General features: G+C 31.1%; 1 protein-coding gene across 1 annotated transcript in view; it reads right to left on the bottom strand.

Moving 5' to 3' along the window:
- Window positions 1-21,450, bottom strand: part of LOC129908555 (division abnormally delayed protein) — a 192,886-nt gene that overhangs the window by 76,949 nt on the left and 94,487 nt on the right. The gene's annotated exons all lie outside the window — the stretch shown is intronic.

The following is a 21,450-nucleotide window of genomic DNA, read 5'->3' as shown; positions in this document are numbered from 1 at the left end:
TTTTTTTGTTTGTTTCACTATAGTCAGTTTTATGTTCTCAAGTGGTCGGAAATGACAAGAAACACACAAAATAAAAAATAAAAACAAGAACAAGAACAACACCAAATGTCCAGCAGAAGCAAAAGTGCAGAGAGATGTTTGCTTTATTTTTTTTGTTTTTTTCTTCTTTTTCTGTTTTTTGAAGAAAAGGGTATCAGACCGTATCGAAATGTATCTCAAAAGATGTTGGATGATTGGATCTCTTAACATGAAGGAGAAGAGATAAAAAAAACACCTCACCTCAGAACATGTAGAACACAAATAAAGAAACGAAATTTTATAACCACCTGTATATACGAGTACGTGTGTATATTTCGAGGGTATTTTTTGAAGCCTCCTGTTGATTAAACATCTTCAAGAAAAAAAGAAGAAACATGCGCTTTCATTTAACCGCGGAATTTACACAAAAAAAAAAAACAGGAAGAAGATATAGCTACGTATTTTTCTTCTTCTTCGAACGATATGTGGATGTTTTATCTTTTGTGTGTGTTCATTTGTGAGATACTTTCTTTTATTGTTATCTGTATCCAGACTGTTACACAATCTAATCGCCTGTAAAGGGAATATAGGAACTTTTGTTGTTGTTGTTGTTGTTTGGGGTCACATAATAGGGGTACAAATATATTAGAACTTGTATAAGTACATACATGTTTGTTCATTTTTTTCTGTTGAAATGTTATAGCTTCATATACGACTGAGACAATATAAAAAACCTTTTTATTATTTTATTTAATTTTCTGGAACATTATTGAGAGCCACAAATTGTCCTTTGGTTTCTGTTTTTTGTTTTTTTTTTTTTTTTCAAAGAAGTTATATGTTTTGGGCGTAATTGGAAAACATCAATGTTTAAATATATGTTCTATGGGTTGAGGTAAATTTACGACTTGGATTTAATACCTTTTAATAGGCTCTTGTTTATATTTCCTGGATATTCTTTAATAAAGTTATTGGAAGGAGTATTATCAAATTAATTTTCATTTAGGATCATATATGTTACAAACATGACTCTGCGAAAAGTGACTAATTGCCTTCAGGACAGGAAATTACTTATCAAATAACAACCGAGTTTTCGGAAAAAAATTCATTTGTTTTCTCAAGCTTAATTCGGCAAAGTTCCTAGAAAATTGGTAAGAGTGCTTCAGAAATTCTATGCTAAACTTAACGACATGTAATATTTTATATGAATTCTTCGAAATGGAGTGACAAAAGGTTGCCATGTAAGTCCGCTTTTATTTTCACTAAACAAAGAAGAAAGAGTACACACACCTGAATGGTCTCATTGACTCTTAAACTTAAACTTTGGGGATTTTCCGGATGCAACTTCATCAATCTCTTACGACCAGCTCCAAACCTAAAACTCCGTCACATAAATTCCATATTGCAATTTTCAATTTGTTTTTGTTCAAAAAAATTACAGTATTATAGATATCTAAAGCACGTTTATATGATTCAATTGTAAATTCATAGAAATTGTAACAAGAAAACAACTTTATTTCAAAACAACAAATAATCTATAACGATTAAAGAACACTTTATCTTGTCTCGGAAAATTAACAATTCATCACCCCTTTACTATGTGTTGAATCTAAATTGTAATTTTTGTTTTCAATTATTTTACCTTACGTGACAGGGCATGTGTCATTTAATATGGGCAGTGCCATACAAAATGCGTTATTAATGTGGCAGTTTTCAGTCACAAATTGAATAAAAAATACTTTCATTGAAATTTTTTTTTTTTCACGAGAGCTATTAGGTAGTCTAATAAAACACGTTTCATAAATTTAAAAACATTTTTGTACTGGAAATTTACTGATTGTGATGTTATTTTATTTATTTCATTTTTTAAGGAATTGCAAATTGATATGCGGGTATATGTTCGTGCAATAAATGATTTGGAAAAAAAAGGTTTTCCTATTTGGTAATCAATTTTTGCAAAAATAAAATTTAAAGGTAAGAAGTCAAACTTCTTTAAAATAAGACTATTGAAAATGTGAAACCACATACCTACATCTATTGAACAAAGAGTTCTCAGTTAATTTTCCAGTGAAAATACTTTTATTTTAAAGGTTATCGTGGTGGTAAGACGGTAACGCTGTAACGCTGCAACACCGTTACTTGAAAAAGAAAACGCGATAAAGCGATAAGGTGACAACGCAAACAGATAATAATTCGACAACGCGACAATGCTACAACGCGACAAAGCGATAACGCTGCAAGGTTACAACGCGTAGAGGTGGTAACGCAACAAGGTGATAACGCGACAAGGTCACAATATTTAAAGACGAAATGCGATAACTCGATTAGGTAACAACGTTACAACGCAAGAATGCAACAAGGTGACAATTATAACAAGACGATTAGACGCTAACGCAAAAACTATGATGGACTAAACAAGAAAGCCTTATTTTTTCTTCTAAATTCTTTTTTTTTTTTTTTTTTTGAGTACCTACTTGTTGTCACCATATAAACAAACTGCACCATATTTTTGTGTTTATCTTTTCATTTTTAAGCCACTTTAATATTTATTCCTTGTTTCAAAAATATTTTATTTTCGTCTAAGACTTAATCCTCTTTCAATTATTTTAAGCTATAAATTTAACAAACTCTACAAAGTAATTTGTTTCAATCCAAAAAATATTCAACTTTAAGTACATGGATTATATACGTTTTTGAAAAGTCTTTTTAAATGAAAAAAGCAGAAGCTGCATCAATTTATTTTTGAGAAACCTTTGCTTCATTGTATAAAGATTAGATACCTCAACTACCTTTTTTACCTACCCTCTCTTTTCATATTGCTAGTTAAAAAGTTAATTTAGTCAAATTTATACCCCATTCCCTTGAGCTAGCACTCAATTTGAAAACAAAGGAAAAAGGATCCCCCGTTAGACAAAGTCTCTTCTCTCCTTTAATGTTTAGATAGCATGAAGTGAACAATGTTTTCACACACACTCACACACACTCACACTTCTCACACATGGAGGAGAGTCCTTTTGACTTTGCGTGCTAAAGGTGTTTCATATAATATAAAATTCAACATTCAGAGGCAATAAGGTGCTCTCCATATTTATAGATATGTATAAAGTTGCATCAGGTCCTCAGTGTGTATGATGATGATAATAGCGCTGATGTAGTAGCTATGCACAGCAAAGCTCACATATGAAACAACTAGGAGAATGAAGATGTTATAAAGGATACATCAGGAAGATTATTATTATTTTTATTGCATGAAAGATGCTTGAGTATACAGTTTTAAAGTTTTGCAGTAAAACTAAAGTTTTTTTTTTTTTTATTAAAAGACCTTCATCATTTTAACACATTTGTACATGAGGGCGGTACTTTACTTTATTTTATTGAAAAAGCAAATGTTTTTTTGAAGTTTTTTTTATTATTTTTTTAACATGGTTAAATTAATTAACAATTCAAAACTGAAGTGATTTTCCACATGGAGAAAGTCTAGGAAAATACTTTTTTGCTTGTACTTGGCAACTTTGTAGTAGGTTGTATCTAACAGAAGCAGCATCAAGTAGCAGCAAATATAGGTACATTCTTCATCAAGGATAAATATGTATGTATGTAGCGATTCATTAAGAAGAAATAAGAATATATGCGGGTATGAAGGAAAATTACTTTTTCTTTATATATGTATTCGAATGAGATTTTAAGTGAAAAGTTTTCGTTTTAATTTTACTTTTTTTTTTGGTATAAGTTTACTTGCTTGCTGATGTACCATTAACAAATTAGAAAAGTTATTTTGTGTGAAAAAGCATAAATGAAACTGAGTGGAAGTAAAAATATAAAGCGTTTTCTTCGAAACTTTTTGATTCATGTTGAACTTGTGTAGAAAACAGACAGAAACAGTGAAAAGTAATGGAAATGATGATGGCTGGTAGCCTTGAAATATTTGAACATTAATTAACAGATTTTTGATTCTTAGAATTTAACAATATATTATTTAACTATTAAGTCTCTCTCTCTCTCTTTAATATGACAGATGTTGGCAGTTAATTTGAATTCGACAAAGAAGGGATTTCCGAGAATAAATTTTAATTTTTCTGGTAGTTCAACAAAAGCAATGAAAATCTATCAAAGTATATTGATTAACCAAGAAGCTTATAGGGAAATACATTTAAATTAATATATTTAACAGGCAAAGATACTTTTTGTACGGAAACACATAAATTCACAGCGGCAACCAGCTTCATACAAAAAAGATAGCCAAGCATTTTTTTCTCTACCATGAAACCTTTTTAAAATTGCAATTTTGAAAATAACACAAAAAGTGTATTAGAAGGTTCATAAGAAAGGGAGATAGTTAATAAAAGAAATAGAGTCGGACAAAGAATGGAACACTGAGGAACATTAGCAGGGTGTTTGGGGCAGTGATTGAAACTATTTTCACAATCCTTAGCGTACTGGATGCAGATTTCTAAACCAAGTGATATATGATCTGGCCTCCACTTTAACTTGTTACTGAAAGTGAAATTTATTTTTTCCTTCCCAACTCGAACTTGGGGGCTCTGATTTAAAGACCGTCTCAACTGGAACATTTTTACATCCATAAGGAATTTATAACCGAATCTTCCTGTGTTTTTAACTTCAGTAAGGTATCGAAAAAAGCTTCTGGGCAAGGCAAGAAGAGAATGTTATTTACACTAGTTTCAATCTTTATATTGACTTTGAGATTATTTTAAAAAGCTGTGGCTTTTGACAAATAGCTTCGCTAAAGCGTATGCAATTGTTTAATATAAACTTTATGGAAGCTAATGATTTTTGTTCATTAAAACACCTTTAGCTTCGTTAATAATAATAACAAGGTATTTCCAAATTCTTCCCTAAACTTGCTAGAAAACTATAAAACGAGTTCCTGGTTCATGTGCGCTTTCCCACAAAAGTCTTATCGAAGTTAAAAAAAAAACTTTTCTCAAGCATAAAGTAAACAAAGTGAATTTTAAGTTTATATAGCAAAGTTAGTTCTCAGGGAAATTAATTTGAACCCTTATAGAAGCTATAAACTTTTTTTATTTTTGAAGAACGGGTTAGTTTTAGAAATTTCGAAAACTCATTGGAAAGTAAACCTTAGGTTGATTCTATAGCAAAATTGGTTAAGATGGAAACTTAAAAGAAGGCTTATAAAAGTTATATGTAACCTTTTTCTTTATTTTTGAAGAAATCTGTGGTGTTCAAAACTTTGAAGAACCTTTGGAAATAAACTTTTTTTTTCTATAGCAGAAATTGTTCGGGTTCAAATTTAATAGAAGCATTATACAAGCTAGAACATGTTTTTAGTGTTGAAGAAAGTTGTACTGTTCGAAATATCAAAGAATCTTTGGAAAGTGAGATTTAGGTTTCTATAACGAAATTGGTTGTGTGGGAAATTTAATAAACATCTTATAGAAGCTATAGCATTTTTTTTTTAATTTTGAAGAAAGCTGTTGTGTTTGAAATTTCGAAGAATTTTTGGAAAATGAAGTACTGTTTTCTATAGAAAAATTGGTCTTGAGGGCAATTTGAAGAAGCCTTATAGAAACTTTAACTTCTTTTTATTCTTTAAAAAAGTTGGAATATTTACTCAAATGTCGATATGAGCAGAACTAACGTTAAGAAGCTTTAGCTGCTGTAAAGTTTTATAGAAGCTGAATGTTGCGATTGGGCACAGAGTATTTTCTTGTGGTAATACACTTCTAATCTCAAACCATTTTGCTCAAAAATTGAGAATTACAAAATTATTGTACGACAAACTCGTTCTCACAATTAAACAAGGCTTGAGTCTGCGGTCATTTTTGTCTCATTTTAATGAACTACAAATGAAATGTCATACAAAATTGTGTGCAAGTATTTCCAAGAACTTAAATGGTTAATCTCTTAAACCTGAAAAACCTTTAAAACTTTGTAATACTCTGTAACAATCCAAATATCAACAGACAAACTACAACTTCCTGTCTATGTTATCAGTAAATTGAGTTCAGATAGGTAGAATATACCAACAATGATTGCTGGAAGAATGAATTTACAAAGCAAAACTTCCAAAGAACTTCATTCTCTTTCTCTATCTCTCTCTACCCTTGCCCTTATTATGTAAAGAATGCCACAGAGTGATCACGAATTAGATTAGTCCTAGCGATTAGCCACTATCTCTTTGTGGTTTAAACTTCTCACAGGAACCAAAAAAAAAAAAAACAAAACAAAAGAAACAACACAAACACATTTGGTTATTTTCGGGGATTAATTTGATTTATTCGTAGAAGTAAAACTCTCTGCTCAGAGCCCCCATTCAGTCTGCCAAAGACAGAAAACACACACAGAGACTACACACAACTCTTCTCGTCGATTCAAAACCAAATTCAGTTGAAACGATGGATGTGATGATTTTAAAGATTGGGTTTTTGTTTTTGGTAGGATTGGGAGATATTGGGAAACCTCAAAAAGTTTCAGGTATCTCTTCGAGTGTCTGTGTCTCATTCCCAAGTTCCATATTCACAATATATACACTCTGTTTTATACTGAGGCTTCGTCATGTGAACCAGATAAGGTGTAGGTAGATAATACGGGTAAGGGTATACCGGAAAGATATAGATACGGGAAAAACAAATTCATCTCACTCACCGAAAATTTTCTAGATAAAAGCGACGAAGAAAGGAATTTTCTTTGTGTAAACTTGCATCCATCCCTCGCTTTTGGTGGCTAACCCATGTAGTTCATCCTAAAAATCTCTTTTTCCTCTTCACCCCCGTTATCTGCACAAATAAAAACAAAGAAAAAATGAAATATATCCGTGCGGTGTGTGTGCGGTGCGGTGCGGCAGAGATGATATGAGGACGAGGAGTGTTGGAATTGGAGTCGAAATGAGTCCCATGCATGGTACGTGCCTGGAATCCCATTGTTCCCTTTCACCAAAATGGAACCATTGCATCGCCATCTTCATCGGCCCCGTTCCACTCCCCGGCGCGTCTCATCCGGCCGGCGCGTCGGTCGTCGAGCGGTTCTCAATTTCTCGGCTTTGGAAGTTTGTTTTTTTTTTGTTTTTTGTTTTTATTTTCGTTATGTTAAACCTTTTCATGTGTGTGCCTCTCTCAGATGATGAAGGGCTATGCTATGCTATGCCAGGGCTACAGCTAGAGTATGCGATCATCATCATCATCATGGTAGTCGGTCCTCATCATGAGGAACAGCAATATCTTTTCGTGTTCACCTATGGCTGGCTTGGATGGCATTGGCATGTGTGCTTGGATGTGCAACGGCAACAGCAACAGCTCATCCGACGACTCTGGAGCAAGTGGAGTGGACACGTAATTGCATGTTGCGGTGGTATAGTAGCGCACGGTACAAGCTCAACATGGAACTATGTAGGATAGCTGTAGCTTTAGCTGTGTGTCATGGAAGCCGGCCCTTCCTTTTCGGTTCTGTTGGGGATTCTGGAGGCTCTCCTCCTTCTACTTCGGTTGTTGCTGTTGCGTTGCGCGCCTTGAGTATTTGTTTGCTTGTTGTTGTTGTTGGGAATTGAGTTGAGAGAGAGAGCGAGACTGTGGCTGATGTGGAAAAAGTAAATCATTGAACACGTTTTGGCGAAGAGATGCATATTTGTGCTCGATGCGTTGAAGTTTTATTTTTTGAAATTCTACTTGTTGTGTTTTTTGTTTTGTTTTTATTTTGTTGAGTTTTATACTTGGAATAGGTTTTGTGTTAGGAACACGAATGAATTCATGCATACTCGCAGATATACGGTCCTCGAGTTGCTGCACATTGCTATAGAGGTGCATTCATATGCAAGTTTTTTTTTCATTATTTTTTATCCGTTTTTTTAAAGATATCTTTTGTATTGCAATTTCTGCGAAAAAATATTTCAACGCTCTCTTCAGGTTACGGTGGAAATATGTGTGGAAATAAAAAAAAAAAAAAATGGGGAAAAAATTGAAAAGAGTGTTGGAGTGTACAAAACAATCATATAGCTGAAAATTCCCTCAACACTGACAATATTCTTTTGCAATATTGGTGATTGGTTTTTGGTATTTTTTTGGTTTTATTTTTTTGTTCGAAAAAAAAGCGAGTCCTAAAAAGGATTTAAAGGCGCAACTGGAGACTAAAATTAAGGTCCATCTTGGTAACGCAGTGATTTTACATACAAAATGTTGGTGTCCCAGAGCGAAATTCTGATTTAATTGTACCCAACTGTTATTACTGTTGTTACTGCTTCACTGCGTTACCATACAAAATAAATTGATAACGCAATTGTTTTAGATCTATTTAAAAGTTATTAAACTCATCAAATTTGAATAAATTTATGAAAGTTCAAATTATTTGTAGGTAAAATACTAGTCTGATATTAAGATTACCTATGCGTTATTTTTTTTTTCACCAGTTTTCAAAGCGTTTTTTACTAGATTTGTGCTTCTGATTACTTAAAATGTCTTAGCTTTATATATCCCGATTTAGCATCAGATATTAACTATTTTTGTTACTATTCTTCCTCCGATTTTAGAAAAGTTGAAGTTTATTAGTTAATTTTTTGTGACACAATGACATAAGCTATTAAGAATATTGAATTGAAATTAATGTTTCTTTGAGTCAACTTTAAGGGAAGCTTACTGCGTTGTTGCTATAGTTTAAAATTTCCATGAGAGAGCTTAAATTATATTTATTTTGTAAATATAGGTCAAATTTGTACTAATGTAACGCTTTGTGTGTAAATTGTCACAAATATAGAAATATCATTAAAAAAATCACTGCGAATACAAATAATGTAAAAGGTTACTTAAAATTACTTAAATATATTTTGCTAACTCCCAAAAAAAAGCTCATTAATGTTGATTTTATTCACTAAGTTCTCACTTCATTATAAGATCAATTAAGTCAACAATCTTGCGGTTTCAATTTCTTACTGGCATTTCCTTTAAGTTCTCTAAATTTTAAAACCCAAAGCTGAGTTGTATAAATTCTTTCGAACTCATAAAAAACCCATTTATCATTTTTCACTTTCCGGGCTGCTAAAATACTTGTTCGAAAACGACTTAATTACAACCGCATTCTTTCACATATTCATCGATATTACATGGCTACTTACTCACTCCACACAACTGTTAGCAACCCGATCTATTTAACAGTCGATATCATATAAAAATAACTCCATCATGAGTTCTCTCTCTTCAGATAGCCCCCCAATTGCAGCAGTGTTCCATTCAATTCACTCGACTAATTCAGATTAACGAATCAATTTAACATTTCTTTTCACAGTGGTAATAACAATTTGCCAACAATTCATTTGAGATCCAAATGTGCCTGCGCCACAACCAACATTATACCCGCCCCATGTTGCTTCTAATCTCACTCTCTAACTCTTTCTTATGGTTTGAAGGCGACGATGACGATGCCAAATGACGACGACGATGACGACGAGCTCGTTGTAGTTGGCCGTCTGGGACCGTCTCAATGTGTGGTATCGCAATTTAGATTTATGGATCTAACGTCTGATCTTTTGAAAATCGGCCCAATTCTTAAGTTTTTTTTTGTCTTTCTCGCATAGACATTTAAGCGGCGTAAAGCTACAGCTGCTAAAGGGGCTAAAGTTGCACTAGGGAACTTTACTACCATATTATTTTTAACACCCCCTCTATCCCTCTTTTTTAAACACAAACAATAGATAGACCGATAGGATAGGGAAAGATATAAAATTAAAAAACCCACGCTTTATGATTGCGCTATTGCATAGTATGATACTTCAGACCCACTCTCTTTCTCTATTGTTGTGTTAATTTATTGTATCATTGTTTTAGTTTAACAAATAAAAATAAAAAAAAAGAAAAAAAAAACATTGTGTTCATAGATACTTTTCTAGGATTATAAAATCGTATTGTACCAATGGATTGAATTGTTATTGATGTTAGCAATTAGGCAGATTAAGTTTCATTTAAAGAAGAAAAGCACGACCGCCCGGCTGGTCGAAATTAATGATGTATAGTGGAGTATTTTATAAGAAAAATCAAATAGAAAATATGAATACAAAGTTTTTAAAAGTTTAAAACAGTTTTTTTAAAGGAAAGGAATAAGAGAGTGTGAATTATAAGAAGTAAACTGTAAAATTTAATGTTTGTGGAAGCGTATTGCCAACAAAACATGTCTGAATTTTATATAATTTTTTGGTAATACATATTTTACCTCCGAGATGAACATAAGATATTTTTTTTTCTCTAAAGCTTTGATATAATGAAGAATTTTGTAAGGAATGCAACGTAAGGTGAGTGGAATTCAAGTAATGTTTTCCCGGGCTGTTCTGTAAGTTCAAAGGTAGTCCTCTAGAATTTAAATAACAAAATTATTCTAAGAAATCTTCTAGAAGAAAAGTTCTTGGGAAAAACTTTCGGGAAGAATTTTAAAAAGAAAACACTGTTTTGAGCAATGCTCAATAGATAAGTTCTTTAACTTGTCTTTAAAGAACACCTGTGAGAAAAGGACCTTTGTATTCCTATGTTTCTAAAACTTCCAAACACCTTTTTATCAAATAAAGTAATAAGTGAGTGTGAACTATAAGAACTAAACTGTAAAATTGTATGTTTGTGGCATCGTATAGGCTTCAATATGTTTCTGATTTTTATAAAACTTGGTGGTGACATAAATCCTGGTTTGCGGATGAGCATAAGCTACTTTTTTTAAACTTTGGCATTATTTTTGGCAGATTGTTAGCGGCTTTGGCTTCAATACTTAAAATTTTGTAACTTAACCAAATGATTTATTAATTTTAACCAAATTTTATCTTTTGTTTCGATTTCAATAACTAAACAATCCACTGTAAGAAAAGGCTAAGCTTTTTTCCTCAATGTGCGTGACTTTTGTTTGGCCATAAATATTTTAGTTTTTTTGTTTTGTTAATTAAATATTTCCGCGTTGTGTTATTTTCTTTTCTATATATTTTTTTGAGAGCAAAAAAACTGATTCGATCACGCAATGTTAACTCCTTTATTGGGACATTTGATTGGTCTTCCCTGATATGGCAATATACCACATTAAATACTAAATATACCTTCCTACACACAAAATAAAAATGTTAAACATAAATTAATTAGCAACAAAATTAATCTCTCATCATCAATTAATTATGATTTTTTTTTCTGTGTCAAGTGAAATTTTCATATGGAAAAAAGTTGGATAGTTTTTTTTCAACTTTGTTAAAGTCATTTTGGAGAAGAGAGAGATATATATTGTCAAATGAAAAATATAGTTTATCACTTGGTAATAAATTAATTGGTTAATTTATTGTGGGGACAGTTTTTTTTTTCTATTTTTTTCTCTCTTTTAGAAAAAAAAAGTATACATAATATGGAATTTTGATTAATTTTCTGTCAAAATGTCAAACACTAGTTGAAAGAAATAATATCTATATGAACTTAAATATACCTTTATTTTTTTTTTTGTAGGCGGATTGTATTGCAAAAAAGAAAAAAATGTTTATATAATTATGTGAAAAAAATTTTGAATGGTTTGCATTTGAATGTAGCGTAAAAAAGTTAGCCTTGGATATTGTATTATGTTTCCACAATGGACACAGTTGGTATTTATGTACTTTGGTAGATATTTTTTTTTTAGAAAAAAGTATGTATATTTTTTGTAAACCACAAAATATTATTAATTTGGGGATATTTGCAAATGGCTCACCATTATGTTATTTTATAGGATCGCAATTTATTTGTAAACAAAACCATACCTGAAATAAAACAAGAAAAATAAATGGGTTATTATTTGTTTTCAATTTAAAAATAGTATATAATGATATTTTTTTATCTATCTAATTAAAAAATAGGGATTGCTGGATAAAGATATTGATAACATAGTTTAAATATAACACAAATTTGATAAAGTTATTAAATCAATTTATCAATTTTATGTATGTTTTTGAAAAAAAAATTTGGTTAATTTGAATTGATATTTCACAAAAAAAATTTCATTTCGTCAGCAAATAGAAACTATTTGTTTAATTTTTTTTTTCATTGGAAAAATGTTACACATACGCCACAGTGACCACTTAATTTAATTTGTATGACCAGGTTTTTCAATTGTAGATTTTTTTGAAGAGCGAAAAAATGTGTGGGCAACGAAAATTAATATTTGACCATAGCTCAATTTTTGCCGTGAGGCGACAGATGCTTAATTTATTAAATTATTCGTAAGTTGAGTGATTTTAAAACTATGTTGCGTAGACATGCAACGGACGATGCTTTCGGCAAAAATTGATTAAAATTGATAATTTTTTTTTTTTAATAAACTTATTAAAAAGACCATGAATACCTAAGTATTTCAATTTTATTCATAAGTGATCTTTATCGAAATTTTATTCTTTGAATTTGTATAATGTACATTGTATATCAATTAAGCCTTTTGAAGGTTTTGAAGCAAAGAGGTTTGAGTAATTACACTGTAACCATATAGAGTATCAAATTGATTAATTTCTTATTTTTCTTGAAGGAAATGGTACAGGGCTACAAGAAGAAATAAATCAAAAGACAGCTTGAATGAACTAAAAACTAAATTTGAAGAGCTCAATCAAACTATTTTTGATTTTTTTTTTTTCCTAAAATTCGACACTTTTTAATTTTTTCATGGTATCATTTTTAAGCTTATGCCGAGTACCGATATTATTCCAAAACACCACCTCATTGCTTGCATTCGAAAAAACATAAAATTGGAGCTGTACGTTGGAATCAGGGTTACAAAAACTTCAACTAAAAAAAAGAATGCATTTGCAATTAAATAAAAATTGTTTATTGCTTAAATATTCAATGTGTAAATCCAAATTTGTTTGCATTAAAAAAATTGTTATTTCAAATTAATAAAAGCATTAAAAATTACCTAAATGGTTTTTTTTTTCAAATGGAGAAAAATTGTTATTACAAATGATGATTTATATAATTAAAAACCACTTAAAACTAACGTCGTTCTACTTTAATTTTAAAATTATAGTCTTCAATGCACAACAATTTCAGAAAATAGTTAAATCAAAGTGGTTCAGGTTGATTTAAAGATGAGAAATCAAGAAAACTTTTAGGTACCATTAAAAAATATTTTTCTTATTTAAAAAGTACAACTTTGTTTGTGAAAGAACACCCCACATTTTAATCAAAATTTGTGATTTTCCAAAATATAAAATTTTAGCTTCGAGATAGAGACAAACACATTCACAAGCGTCATTGTAAGGGTTTGTCTGATTGTTTTATTGAGTTCGCTGTTTTTTTTTTTTTTGTACGAATCCTAAACTTGTCCTATACCTATAGTTCCTATATCGCATGTAAAAGAGGAAACACATTTAAATTCCAATTTCAAATGCAATTCGTGATCAGGTTGAACATAATGATGGGTGGAGTTGATTTATTTGACAAAGCAACAAACAATTATTGCATACAAATGGGAAAAAAAGTAATATTGCCTAGTTTGCAGCTAACACAGTGTGGGATACAATTTCCCTCAGACTAACAACTTTGACCACTGCGATTGTTTACTTAACATCTTATTAACAACCAGAAGCTTAAACAACAATATAAAACAAGCTATCTTTCATTTTTGATATACAAAATTGGAACTATTAAAGAGTAAAAGGCCTTCATTGAACTTATAATCGTAAAAGAATCATTTATTTACATATGTACTTCCGTTAGTTGTTCTCATCGTTAAGAAGTTTAAACTTAGATAAGCGTATGTAACTTGATAACGATTTAACCGATTTTGGTAGAAATTTTCTACAGACCCTTGATTATCTTGAAAAAAAATTTTTAGTTCTTTTAGTAAAGAAGTGTAACTTTGGACCTCTTCAAACAAATTTTTCTATCTTGACTACTACATTTGTCTGAAATCTATAATTCCTTTTTCTTGAAGACAAACCCAATTCAGAATTAGTGAAATATTTGAAAACCTTGTACATTTTTTAAGGAATCCATTGTGTATTCTCATCGCACCTTTTTGCTTAAATGTAATAAACTTTGTTTTGCTCGAATCTGGATCCTAATTAATGCAATTTTCCTAATCAATTTGATCAGCAAAAAACTGATATCTTTAGTTTATAAATAAAATATTCCATTAACACAGCCTGTTTGCTGTTTATTTTTTTCTTACACATCAGGAATTCATCAAATGATTCAGCAAACAAAAAGAGGAGAAAAAAAGAAGAAACATTATGTAATCCATCTCCTGTAGATGCCATCAGTCATCACCATTTATCACGGAGTCGGCTTCGTGAATCACTTTCTTTTCATTGAATGAATTTTTTTGTCTCTAGATACTACTGACACTCTGACTTGACTATCCCAACCGATTGTATATTTTATTTTATTATTTATTTATTTTTTTTTTACTCTAAGACAACGCCCAAGTGCAAGTAATTAATTGAAAAATACTAACAAATTGCTTGCAATACTTTGAATTCTTCCATTTAAAGTTTTTTTTTCCTTAATATTGATTCCGTCCCCATCGTTCAAATGAAACAAACAAATAAAAAAACACGTCTCTAATTCATCACAGATGTGGAGCAGTGAGGAATTGCAAATAAAGTAATTGATTTCACATGGGAATCGACTTAGACGTTTTAGACAATCATTTCAATGAAAACACACACACCAGTTCATTCCTGACTCTGACTCCGGAAAATATAGTCTCAAAGTCAAGCAAAAGCACTTAAGGGAGTAGAAAATTCTATGCAACTCCCACGGGGAGTTTCCACTGACTTTTATTAATCATTTTGATACAGAAATTGATGTTTTTGTCTGTTAATGGCGAATGTGTTTGGGGATTGAGGGGGAGAAATATTGGGAACTTTTTTCTTCTTTTTCAAAAATGACCGCTAGCTGGCTGTTCTTTTGAACTTTTTTCAACTTCATTCTTTTCAAAAAATTAAAAAAGAAAAAAAAAAACAAAAGTCTAATCTACACAGTTTCAAGATGGAGAGGAAATTAATTAATGGATCATTCTGACAGGTCGAAGATTTTCACCAACACCGCCACCCGCAACTGAACCGAAAACGTTACGAGCTAATGAAAGATTTATTTATGGGGGACAAACGGTCTGTTGACTTTTTGAGGGTTTCCTCAATTTTTTTTGTTTTGTTTTTTGATGAATGAAGAATGAAGCTTCACGAAAGATGTGAATTTTTGAAAATTATCTAAATACTCAACGAATTTGATGTGACGATAAATAATTATAATCTACTAGAGTGGCCCTGTTCTTTTTGTTTGATTTATAATCATTATTATGTGACATATGGGGTCTTGAGATGAAGAGGATGAAGGACTCACGGGAGATTTTTGATGTTTTTTGTGCTTTCATTAAAATTTATTTGGTTTCTTTATTCTCCGTCTAGGTATAGAAGAGATCAATCATGGAATAAAGTTTAAAAGCCATTTATTAAAAAAAATTGCCCCGATTCGAGTTCTAAACATTGTTAGTTAATTTGTTTTTAATCATCATTATTATCTACATTGTCGTTCGTCGTTGTTTTATTTGCTGTGTTGTCGAAGAGTGACTCTGCAAAGGTACTTAAAATAATAGAAAATACATTAAGAACTTGAATCCAAACCAAAAATCCAAAAATAAAAACAAAAAAAAAAATTGAACAAAAAACCAAACGAACGAACGAAACTTTTAATTAAGCTGTGGGAAAGGCAAGAAATAAAAAAAAAGTCAAAGTACGAGTACGCACTTAGGATGATCACTTTATAGTTTTTTGGGGCGGAAATCAAGAGAGTTCATGCGAACTGAACATAAAACGTTAAAGTTATCAGCGTAGATAGTTATTTTTTTTTTGTTTTGTAGAAGAAGGAGAAGGGGTCTCTTGTTTTTTTTTTAATGAGTTAAACTTTGATGACCAAAATAAATAAAAAAAATGTCTAATTTCAGAAGATTAAATTGAAATAGAATAAAAAAAAAACGTAATTTATAAGGTCGTTGGCTGGAAAATTATAGGTCTTCAAGTTTGATTGAGGAAGGTAATTTATTAATGTTCTTCTTTTTTTGTTTTTTGTTCACGCGTTATTTTGAGTCTAATTTTATGGTTTTTATTCGTCGAAAGCTTTATGAGAATTGTAATTATAATTTATTGTTTTAATGGGGGTAATTGCTAAGGAATTCACTCCTTTCAAATTGTTGCAAATTATTATTGTTGAAGAAATGAAATTAAACTTGAAATTATAAAAAGTCAAAAACCTTATAAATAACATTAAAAATAATTTGGTTAAACTAAGCACGACGAAAAGTTCATTATAAAGCGTAACATTTAACCGCAAATATTTTGTTTCTTAAATTTTCTTTAAAAACGATTACTTTTTTAAGGAATTTTGTAAGTTTTGGCCTGAAGTTCTCAACAAAACTCAATAGTTTATATTTCAACTCATTGTGAGAACGTTTATTTCATATAAAACAATTGCGTGGGTGCTTTTAAGGACCTAAAGGAATCCGTCGTTCAATTAAATGAATTTCTAAAAAATGTTCGTTCTTGTTGATTCTCATAAAATCAAATGACCAAAATGAATATTTTGAAAAGATGCATTTTGGAAAACATGATCCCACAGGGTTTGACCACATAACACATAACTATAGCGAATTCTGAGTAAACATAAAAAAACTGAACACGGGTGTAAATTTTCATGATGTTTGGGGAATCCATTCGACGGGAAGGTAATAATCAACAAGATAACTCAAGCTTCTCACTTTTTTGACAGTATTTTTTTTATTACTTTATATATCTGTACCAAAACCCTTTTAAATAACCTCAATGCAATATTGAACGTCTCGAAAAATTTAACCTCATTTTTGTTTGAGAAAAAAATGTAGAATTTTTATTACAAAGCTTTCCTGCATAAGAAATTTATCTGAAAATTCATTACTCATCCACACAAAGAAATCCTAGAGAGAGTTTATTTAGTTTATGAAATCCAACTAAAGACGAACGAGAATCATCAACATCATCATCATCTACATCAGTGTTCAACACTTTGCATCTTTTGTTAATTACTTCACATTTCATAGCATCATAGCATAAAGCAATGAAAACATCTTTCAGCGCAGGCATCAGGGTTTCTTATACCAAAAACGTGAGTACTTATCAAATATCATTCGTAGAATTTTCTATGAAATATAAGAATCCTCTTCATCTTCATCATCATTATCATCATCATCATTTTAGTGCAGCTCATCATCACTCTCCTAACTCATTGCATCATAATCCAATTCAAACCAAAACCGAACCCGACGACCGTCCGCCGACTGCCAAAGTCATGTCTTTTTGCTTCTTCAATATTATAAATCACCCGCTACCACCCGGTATAATATGATGATGCTGGTGCGGTAGTGATGGTATGCGCAATGCAAATCCGCCCATCACAAGTCATCAGCTGCAGCATTAAGCATAACACCATCATCATAACGCTGCTGGCTGCTGCCGTATAGCCGTATCGTCTTAAATAATCCCCTGACATGCCTTCTTTCTATATAACGTTACGACGACTACGACGCCGACGACGGGAATATGGAAAGACTACATCCAACTATTTATAGAGCTGTAAGCGAGCATTAGTTGTAAGAGACGACCATAATCAGCAGACACAGTTATCCATATCCATGCATTCAACCGAACCATCATCAGCAACTCAATACAAATAGACTCAGGCACAGATACTGATTCGGGTTGCTTCTCGTTGCTGCTTCTGATGCTTCTAGCTGAATTCTACTGCTGCTGATGTTTAACAAAGCGCAAAAAAGGAAATGCAAAATTATTATTTCCCGACCTTGTCCCCCAACCAAAAACCTCCTCTCCTGATCATCTTGTAAAAAAGATGAAATTGTTGACATAACTCAGCCGTCTGTCCGCGTCCGTTTGTCGTTTATTCGTTCGTTCGTCCGTTTTGTTTGTTTGAAAATAGTACCGACTTAGCTCGCCTTGCCGCGCCACTGTTCAACGCGATTAAATTGAAGCAAAGCAAAGCGAACCGCGAACGCGAAACTGATGCTGAATGCTGATGTTGTTATATTGCTGATGCCGCGCTGCGCTGCTCTGGTGAAGCAGCGTTGATGGCATCACACTGCCATGCCGATTGCCGATGCCGTTGCGCTGCTGATTCCTGCTGATGCCGTTGCCAATGTAAATTTTGATGGACGTGAATATTACAAGTAATTAACTTGTTGGGGCTCGCGAGCTGCTGCTGGCAATTTCAGCTTGTTTAACACAAGCAAAATAACTATACTAACATTGTCAATGTTGCCGTTGGAGGTTTTTTCTTTGCACATTTTTCACAGGATATTTTTCGGAAAAGTTAACAATATCAGTTTTATGTTGTTTATAAAAAATGTTCGTAAAAATCCGGACATTTTTTTTTTAATTTTCTTTCATAGAAATTTTGAAGGCACTTTGACGCAATTAAGTATTAAGTTCTCAACAAAATTCTCAAAAGTTCACCTTTTAGGGCATTTATTTCACATTAAACACTTGATTCTCATGAATTCGAGTGACTAAAATGAATATTTTGTACAAATTGTGTACACTGCCAATTTTTTCATTAATCTTAAATTTTAATTTAAAAAAATACTATTTTAACCCTCTAAGGCACTTGGAAACTTCTTAGCATGAAATTCCTAACAAAACTCAATTTAACGCTTTGAAGGACGTATATTTCATGCTTAACACTAAAGTAGGAGCTTTAAAAAGCCTAAACGAATTCGTCGTTCAATGAATTAAATTTCATACAAATGTTCGTTCTTGTTGATTCTCATAAATTGGAATGACTTAATAATAATAATTAAGTCAACTTGTATGGAAGATAACCGTTTAAATTTTCGACTTAGCAATTTTCACAGAAAATTTCCTTGTAACAGACCGAACTGCCAATTTTTGTATTAATAACTTTTTAAATTAATAACTTCTTAAATTAAAAAAAAAAATACAATTTTAAGGAATTTTTAAGGCACTTAGAGACACCTTAATTTTAATTAATTTTTTTTTCTCAAATTTTCTTCAAAAAAACACTTAGTTTTCAAAGGAATTTTGAAGGCACTTTGAGGCTGTAAAGCATTAAATTCTCAACAAAGCTCAAAAGTTCACCTTTTAACACCATTAAGGGCGTTTATTTCACATTAAACACTTGTGAAGATGTTTTTTAAAACCGAAGGGAACTCATCGTTCAATTAAACTGCTTTCAAAGAAATGTTCGTTCTTGTTGACTCTCATGAATTGGAATTTTTAGTTTTCAATACCTTCACCTTTTAACGCGTTGAAGGACATTTATTTCATGCTAAACACTTGCGTAGGTACTCTTAAAAGCCTAAAAGAATTCGTCGTTTAATGAAATTCATTTCATACAAATGTTCGTTCTTGTTGATTCTCATGAATTCGAATGACTAAAATTAATATTTTTTTTCAAATGTATGAAAGGTATGACTTCTTTTTTGACTGAATAATGTTCGTAAAATGTGTTGCAAAAATTATTTCCACCTTTTTTCCTAGAAATCTAGTACTTTTTTTAAAATATTTTAGAAAAAAATCAGAACAAAATTCCCTTTTTTAGCATTATCTTCTATGGCAACACGGCTAAAAGCCTTGTCAAGTAAATTATTTTTAATTCGCCAGTTCGCCGCCTTGTTTTGTGTATGTTTAAGTGTGTTTTGTCTGTGTCGTTGTCATCCTCTTTTTCATGACAGAAAAAAAAAGAAAAATAAAAAACACTCACTCAGCAGATGCTGAGGCTTATTAGTGTTTCATAATGAATTCTATTCGGATGTCTGTCATATGCGCGAAAAAGTTGACAAAAAAATGTTAAACACGTATGTGACAACAATAACAACACACAAGTGAAACACTTCTGGTCTTCAAACCAAAATATAAGCCTCCTCTATGAAGGCAGTTTAAGCAGCTGTAAAATGTAGGTACTTTGTCGTTTTAGACTGTATGCTAAGTGAAAAGTCAAACATTTTTATGAGCATATTCTACAAATAGTTTTTTTTTGTTCTTCTTCATATAATTTCTCACGTAAATTTAAATTATGAAAATAACTTAATCTTTCCGTGTCTGTATAAAGCAGAAAGAGTGAGAGTGAATGTATGTATACGAGGAAAGAGTTACAAAATATATTTTTAAATCTATATGTGACATAGAAAATAAATTGTGCAAGTAAGAACTGTCTAGACAAAATTTAATTTGACTTTTTCTGTTTTATTACACATCATCATCATCATCACATACACATATTCATATAAACTATGCCAATTTATATGTTTTGTTTCATTTTTTTTTCTTGTAATAACGATGATGATGAATTTTTCATATAATAAATAGAAACAAAATGCGTGGGTATCCATTAAAGCTAATAGTTGAACTAAAAATTTTACTTCATATGATTGATGTGTTTTTAAAACAAAAACTATTTCAATACAAGTTTATAGTTATTTTTGGCAAAAAAACAAGCAATTTAATTCATTCATCAAAATAAATAATATTCTTGATGCAAAATGTGGGTGTGTAAATAGTTTTGAAAATATTTTTCGAGTTCCATAATATTCAAGGATTATAATGGGTTTTGTAAAAATAGAAACATTGTGCAAAAACATGTTAGTTTTTTGAGTAGAATTAAAAGGTCACTTGAGTTTTATGTAAGCTGATTCGACTCGAAGGACCAAAATAAACTTCCTTTTCTGTTATTATTTAATCAATCCAAACAAACGCAATAAAAAAAAGATTAAAAATTGTAATTGAAAATTGTATCATTAATTTTTAATTTTAAATATAGGTAAATGGTCACTGTGGTGTATACGTAATACTTTTTTTTTTTTACTTTTTTTAAAAACTTTGAAAGTTATTAATTCTCAAATTAAAAAAAAAATCGTTCAAAGGTTGAAAAGCGCTTTTTTGCATACTCTTTCACCATAACCTCTTAAAATGACTCCTGCCATTCATTGAGAATGAGAATTTGGGAAATAAAAAGTCTTCATCAGCTTTTAGTGAATGCATGCCACTCAGTCATCTATTAATAAATATGAATTAATTAGCCCGAATTTTGATTCACTTAATCAAAATAATTACATATAACCTTTGTCATCAAGATTATACAAAAATGATTGGTTTGAGTTTTAAAATAATTGATGTATTAATGTCAATTTCGTCAAAAAAGTTATTATACCTTATCCATTCCTCCACCGACATACAAGAGTAAGTATAATTTGATTTCGATTTATAAAAAAAAAGAATCAAAAAACCATCGTCAGAGAGAGAGAGAGAGAGATCACAACAAACGACACGCCATATTCGTTTTGGTCTCTTAATGTATAACCTCAAAACATATACGTTAACAATATAAAATATATTTTCAATTCAGCTGTTTATAGGGCAATAAATTACTATAACCATCCTCGTCGCTCGCCCCCTCACAATCAGCGACTCTGACTTCAGCAATTTTA

The sequence above is a fragment of the Episyrphus balteatus genome, chromosome 2 (assembly GCF_945859705.1).
Source record: "Episyrphus balteatus chromosome 2, idEpiBalt1.1, whole genome shotgun sequence".
In the NCBI taxonomy this organism is placed as follows: Eukaryota; Metazoa; Arthropoda; class Insecta; order Diptera; family Syrphidae; genus Episyrphus; species Episyrphus balteatus.
The sequence above is the reverse complement of the archived record's forward strand: the minus strand, read 5'-3'. Positions and strand labels throughout refer to the sequence as shown.